Source organism: Thunnus thynnus, chromosome 9, assembly GCF_963924715.1.
Source record: "Thunnus thynnus chromosome 9, fThuThy2.1, whole genome shotgun sequence".
Taxonomy (NCBI): Eukaryota; Metazoa; Chordata; class Actinopteri; order Scombriformes; family Scombridae; genus Thunnus; species Thunnus thynnus.
The window spans coordinates 33,009,467-33,016,364 of NC_089525.1; the positions used below are offsets into that span (position 1 = coordinate 33,009,467).

General features: G+C 40.8%; 1 long non-coding RNA gene across 1 annotated transcript; it reads left to right on the plus strand.

Moving 5' to 3' along the window:
• The first annotated feature begins 343 nt into the window (after positions 1-343).
• On the plus strand, positions 344-6,504 carry LOC137188814 (uncharacterized). Its single transcript, XR_010929538.1, has 3 exons — positions 344-1,233; positions 5,889-6,328; positions 6,432-6,504. It is a non-coding gene; the product is annotated as an uncharacterized lncRNA (long non-coding RNA).
• Positions 6,505-6,898: the final 394 nt, after the last annotated feature.

The window sequence follows — 6,898 nt, forward strand, 5'->3', positions numbered from 1 at the left end:
CTCTACATTATATCATGGGTGATCAGGCTTTAGCAGTAAAAGCTCCCAGAGTTTGGAATAATGCCTGTTGACATTAGAAAGGCTTGTTTGTTTTTGCATTTGCCTTCATTTATTTGCTTTTTTTGCAAAGCACTTTGTGTCTTTGGTAAGAAAAGTGCTACATAAAAACAGAGGCAGCATTCATCATTATCCTCTGTCAACATTAAAGCACTTTTTATTTAATTTATGGATTGTTAACTAACGTCAAACCTTTCTGATTGATTCTGTTCACTTGGATGAATAAAGACGTCGAGGTTCCCGCTCGCTCGTTAGACCGGTGGAGTTTTATCTCTGGGAGAAACTTTTCTCCAGACTTGTTTTGTTTCTGTCGTTTCTGTCGGCCTTCGATGCGTTATTTATAAATGAGCTCCAATGAGCAGCAGCGTGTCCTGCCGCTCTCGCCATTAACTTCTGGTTCAGGCCTCGTTACTTCCACTCGACACACGTCGGTTTGTTTGCAGTTTAGTGTCCGCTCTGTTATCTTCTTGTATTTGTTAGATGCAATTTCATTTTATCCGCTTCCCCTTATTTCTCATCTTCTGCGCCTCCGCCAACTCATCATTACAGATATTACCGTCTGCCTCGTGTTTGTTGTTGTGTGGCGTTACGATTCCGTGTCGAGGTGAGGAGATGTTTCTGACGTGAAGTCGTCATTATCCTGCTTTAACTAACACCGACAGCCGGGGATTAGGGTTCACCAGCACCTTTCATTTCCCGTGATTGACTGTCAGAAACACGGTTTATTTCAAAAAAATCAAATGACTTAACTGAAGCCTTTGAGCCGCAGAAGCTCCACACAAATCAAATCATCCAGTCAAAAGGAAGTCGGACGTCTGTTCCGTCTTATTTCTGTTGTTGTTGCCCTAATGATCAGGCTGCTCGGGGCTTCTTACGTTCACACATTTTCTGTGTGAGAAACGCCAAATTTTTTCCTCTTCAAAGATGCAGAGGAACTGGAGGGGGGGGAGGACGTACGATGAACATTTTCAACTTTAACCGCCTGGTCTTCCTTTCGTCCTTTCTCTCCTCCACTTCCTGCCAGAAGAGAAGAGAAGATCTCAAAGACACGTCTCGGTAATGAGCGTGTCCCGAGGGGAGGAGCGGACACGCTGTTATGTTTCTGAATAAATGCTTAATGCACTTTCATCTTAACAAGGCGCCGTAACGGATGAGGCTGCGACCTAAAACGGACAGGTAATCAATCAGTCATTCGGTAATCAATCAAACATCCTGTGTGCGATTAGAGCAGGCTGAGAACGTTTACAGCATGTTTACAGCTGCTCTCTTTGTTTTCATTCATCTTTTTTACTTCTTCTTCTCTCTTTTCCTGATTGTTTTCCATCTCATTTTTTCTCTTCTTCTTCTCTCTCTCGAGTTTTTACTTCCCAACACCAAGAAAGTCAGCAGCAATCAAGTCAAGTGATGCATTAGATTCAAGTATCTTTTGCAAAGTTAGGAATTATGTAACAAAACTGAACATGAAAGGAATAATAATTTACTAGCAAGATAGAATTAAAGATGCTAAATAAGACTGTAGAAGAAGAAAAAATGCTCATTGAATGAATGGGTAGAAAAGCTGAGATAAGCCTCTGTTTTCTGGATGCTGATGGAACATTTCTTACAATAAAAATCGCAAATTATTTAAGTTATAAAATTCAGAAAGATGGCATTATTTCACTCGGCAGTCATGACAGGGTCACTTTCTACTGTCTACTAGTTTTAATGAAGCTTAGCGTCAATTCAGGCAGGAAGACTATCTTTAACCATTCATTCATTTCCCTCTCCTCTCTCTCTCTCTCCTGCTCCTCCCGCTTTCGCATCAGCTGTTTAGGGGCGTCACTCCTAGTCATCAAATCAGATTCCTCCACGATTTCTAACCACCAATCACGGCTCAGTTGTCAAACTTTAAAATCTGTTTCCCTCTCTGTCGCTGTCAGCTGTCATTCTCCTCTGCCCCATCCACCTCCACGGCCGCGTCCCTGAAGCTCCCTCCTCTTCATCCCAGATCACCATCTCACCTTATCCACTCCGTTACTTCAGCACCAGGCCCGAGTTCACCAGAGGCCGCTACCACACCACCAAGATCTACGCCTCTTCATCACCACCACCAGTGTCTAGACTCCATGGGTGGGTGGGTGGGTGGGGGGGGGGGGATTATCCTATACTACTCTTGCATTCACCTCCCCCCCCTTTCATATCTGGTGACATCACAATGGGTCTAATCGCCAAAGACTTTTCCACCTTCATCTATCATGCTTGTTCAATAAATATCATTTACTTCAGAACGACACTGTCCTCTCAAAAAAAAACCAACAACGACACAATAGGTTGTAATCTCAGTCACCCAAAAACGAGATACAAGTCATTCTGATCCGGAGTTAGAGTGCAGATTCTAGGATTTAGACCTTTAGAGGTCTGAACCCCTGATGAGAATGTGACGTCCATAAAATGCAAAAGTGTTCAAGACGCCTGCTAACTCACTCATTTCACTAGATAATAATTAGTACATTCATATTTTTCTATAAGTGATATTTTAATTTACAACATTAATACTTTTAATGAATTACTAGTGAGCAACATCAGTTTTACACCACGATTTCTTTTTTAAGAAAATGGAAAATGGAATATGCTGTTTGCAGAAGTATTCAACCTCTTTCACTTATTCAAACCTCAGTTCAGTTAGATACAATGTTTCCTTTAGAAGCAACCTAGATAGTGGGAAGGAAGTGTGGTGTTCATTTCATTTTACAGGCATTTAAGCATTAAGCCAAGTAATAATAATTTATTATTATTATTATTATTATTTATGGGGTGCTTAGATGAAATCTAGGTGGACTTTGTGACAGGAGACAGCTGTTAGTTTCCAACCGCGAGTTGGACAGTTTTTGAAAAATCGTAACTACAATCGTCCTCTAACCTTTAACCTAATGGTTATTATTGTAGCCATGACGACGAAGGTAGCCCTAACTTTAAGGAAGTAGTAACTTTAACCCACCACATGTTTCTCTAATCTTAACAAAGTGATCATTTGAACCCAAACCATCGTCTTTAAACCCAACCAGACCTGAACCACAGCGCTGCCACATCATAAAACATCAGTATTGATTAACAGTGATGCATTTAAAGGTTTTATAAAACACAGACAGATGATGTCGTACTGCTGATCACTGCCGATGGACACGCCAGATTAGAAAACGCTGCTATGTGTCGTTGTGGAGTCACATGATCAAACCACAGATCTGCTCATTTAATTTGTTGAACCTGTTGCAGAGATTCATTACTGATATTTTTCTAACTTTAGGAAGTAAAACATTTTAACTTTAAAAGACTGTATTTATGTAAACGTCCACATCACACCTTGTGGACAGAGAACCATCCATCACACTTCATTTGTGATTTAGTGGATTGAGTTGCTAACTGTGATAACATTATGTAGAGATGTCTTATATACTAGGTAGACAAAACAACATGATGACTCAAAGTCTTTGTGTTCTGTACTGCCGAGTCTCGCTGTGAGTATGGATGTTATTCTTGAAGGATTTAATCAAAGGGAAGATAAGTGAACACTGATGATTTTATTATATAACCGACGTTTCTACCGCATTTGTTCTTTCTGAAGGTGAGTGTCAGATACAGCCTTTAAATATACACACATCTCACACCTGATACTAATCCAGAATCAGGTCATCAAGTTACCAGGATACACCTGAGTTCATCACTCAACATTTCATATTTATTTTTTGATACAAAGAAACATCACAGAGACTTTATCTAACAGTCAGAACAAAGAACACAGTAAACTTCATTAGCACATAAGGCTGCTCTGTAGGTTATAATCTGTTATTTTCTACATCTAGCAGGTCCAGACTTTACATGTGTGTTTTCTATTGTGTTCCTACAGGTCCAGTATGTGCTCTGGTTACTGTGTTCAGTGGTTTAACTGGTAACTTCCAGGCACTTGTCCAGTAGGGAAGTCCACACTGGTTTACATTATCTACTCTTCTCATGTTTTCAAGTCAATATTTTATATTTAGACAGAAAAAAAACATTTTCTGTGATTTTTAAAGCTCTCAGCTAATGATTGTCTAACAATGAGAAAACACTATATGTTTGAGACATTATTGTGTTTACTCCTGTTCTTATACTTTTACCACTTTACCCCTATTTCTTATTTGCATGTTTAAATTTGAACAGTTGTCTTAATGTTTGTTTTTGCTTTGTGACATTTTATTCTTATCTTATATACAAAAGAGAGTGTTTTTTTGCTCTCATTGGACCATCCTGTGTGAATACAGGTTGAATTATATATATATTTGGATCTAGGGATGCACAATATTATCAGCACGTCATCGGTATCCGCTGATAAAAGCTCTCAAATGAAATATTGGCATCAGCGAATTCTGCCGATTATGAGAGGCCCATATGTCACCTTCCCCTCCGCCGCCGTCTGACTGTGCTTCCCTCCGACGGATTGTGTCACCCCGACGGTCCCAGTGCTTCCTCCGCAGGCTGCACTTCACTCAGCTGCCCGTCAGACCCGCTGCTTCTTCCAACCGACCGTTGCTGTGAAGCAGTCTGTCGGGGAACTGCTAAGTTCGGCTGCACAGATAGGAAACACTTCGGCTGCCAGGATGTACCACTCTGTTTGGAAAAAAAAACTCTTCTTTTTGGTTTATAACAGCGGTTGGCAACCAGCGTATTAGGTGCATTACCGCCACCTTCTGCTCCGGACTGTGGACCAGAGATTAAATCCTCCACATTAATCCTGTCTGTCTAATAAACTCAATGAAAACTCTACTGCTCCACCAACTTGGCAGGTTCATTAAAGTTTTAATGCTGAGCTCCTGAACTCCAGCCTTCCCTAAGCTCTTCCTTCATATATTGTCTTTCTTCATTATACTTAGTACAATCTATGCTCACACACATAATGGTCTGGGAAAGTCGTAAATATTGGCATATCGGCAAAAAATCCAATATCGTGCATCCCTAGTTTGGATTATATATAACAGTGCACACAGTGCTGCTTTGCTCTGATGAGGAAGGTCCAGATGTGCAGTGACCAAGCTGAAGACAACATGTGTGTTTTCTATCATCTTCCTGCAGAGAGTAACAAACAGTGAAAAGCAGAGTCTCTCATCTAAACATCACTCTGAGAATATTTAGCCGGTTATGATGATTTCACACTCAGAGATGTTTGACAAATACAGGCCTTGATTTTCCTTTATTTCAGCTGTCATGTTTTGGGAATTGAGAGTCAAACAGGTGTATGAATATTATGAATATTACAGAATCAGACAGCTGTAGCTCTTGGTTTTTGTTAATGCAGCGATGGCCGTTGTCTCTAAAGAGCGCTTAAAGAAAAAAAAAAGAAAAAGAATCACGACGCTTTGAACTGGTTTCACTTTCAAAAATCAGTCTCTTTTGTGGACTGGAGCGTTCTGACGGAGCAAATTATCAACAGCAACACAACAACCTCCGTCTGAGCATCACAAACATTTCCATTTCCCATTTTCCTCTCATCTTCCTGTGTCTCACAGCTTCCACGGCTCTCAAAACAATCAGCTTCAATCACTCTTTTTTTTCCCCCCATACTGTCGAGAATTTTAACAAATTGTGCCCTTTTTGATGATTGCCTAATTATATTCCCTTTCATTTCTGTTGCATATCTAATTCAACAACTCCTTCATCTTTTCCTCTTCTGGCTACATGTGCCTCTGTTCTGCCTGTCAGCCCGCCATCGACATCAGGACACGTCTGATTTTTATTGGCTGAACACAGATTCGGTTCGATATGCTTGTCTCGGAGCTGCAGCTCCTCTAAAGCCTGTCTTGTTTGTTGTTTTCTTTCAGCTGAACATGTGGCTCTTTAATTCCTGTCACCTTCCCGTTTCTCTGGCCGGGTTCTCCAGCGTCGCCTCCTTCTCCTTCAGATTATTCAGAAGGAGTCCGGAGAAACCGGGAGCTCAACTTGTCATCTGCATGAATGCACAGATCCCACCTTAAATTCTGTGGCCTGGGGAAATTTACATGAAGACTTTGTCCAATTATTCTCTCCCTGGCAATATGAACAGTGTGAGCGTCACGCATGGTCGGCCCGCTGGTGTCAGAGCGCACCTTCTTTCTCCCTGTCGATTTACAGAGCTGCTCTACAGGCCGAACAGGTATTCAGCCTCCAACGACGACCGCGACGGCGCTGTCACACAGCAGAATGTGATATTCAGTCTGGAAACACTTCACCTCCTGAAATCAACAGGATTAAACACTATGTTGTTTACACCATATGGCCAAAAGTATGTGGACATAAAAACATTCCACCCAGATGCATTATAACGTGATTGTGACACCGTGTTCATTAATCTGCTGTTAAAACAGCCTCCACTCTTCTGTTTTCAGACTTTCCAGCTGATGTTTTCACCCGGCTGCAGGGATTTGGCTCGCAGTCGGTGTTCCGGTTCATCCCAAAGGTCCACACCGAACTGGGAAAACCATTTCTTTATGGCTCTGTCTTGTTTTGACGAGCTGAATATGAGACGTTCTATGTACCCGTACAGAAATAAACCTGATTTAACTGGTTCTCAACTGGTTTTTCAAAGCCTTGCTAACTCGTCCTCTTGCATTGAAGAAAGTTCTTGAAAAATGAGTAAAACTTTCTACAGAATCTACTAAAATGCAATTAAGTTTGTTAATAAAACTGTTTTCTTTATTCGTTCACCTCTTTAAATTTTGACAAATTGTGATTTGGAACGATGCAAACATTTTAAAATATAAAAACTATGATCATGAGAGACGCAGACTTTCTAACCTCCCACCAAAATATGACATTATATCTATAATGCAAACCTAAAACTGAAGGATTCCTT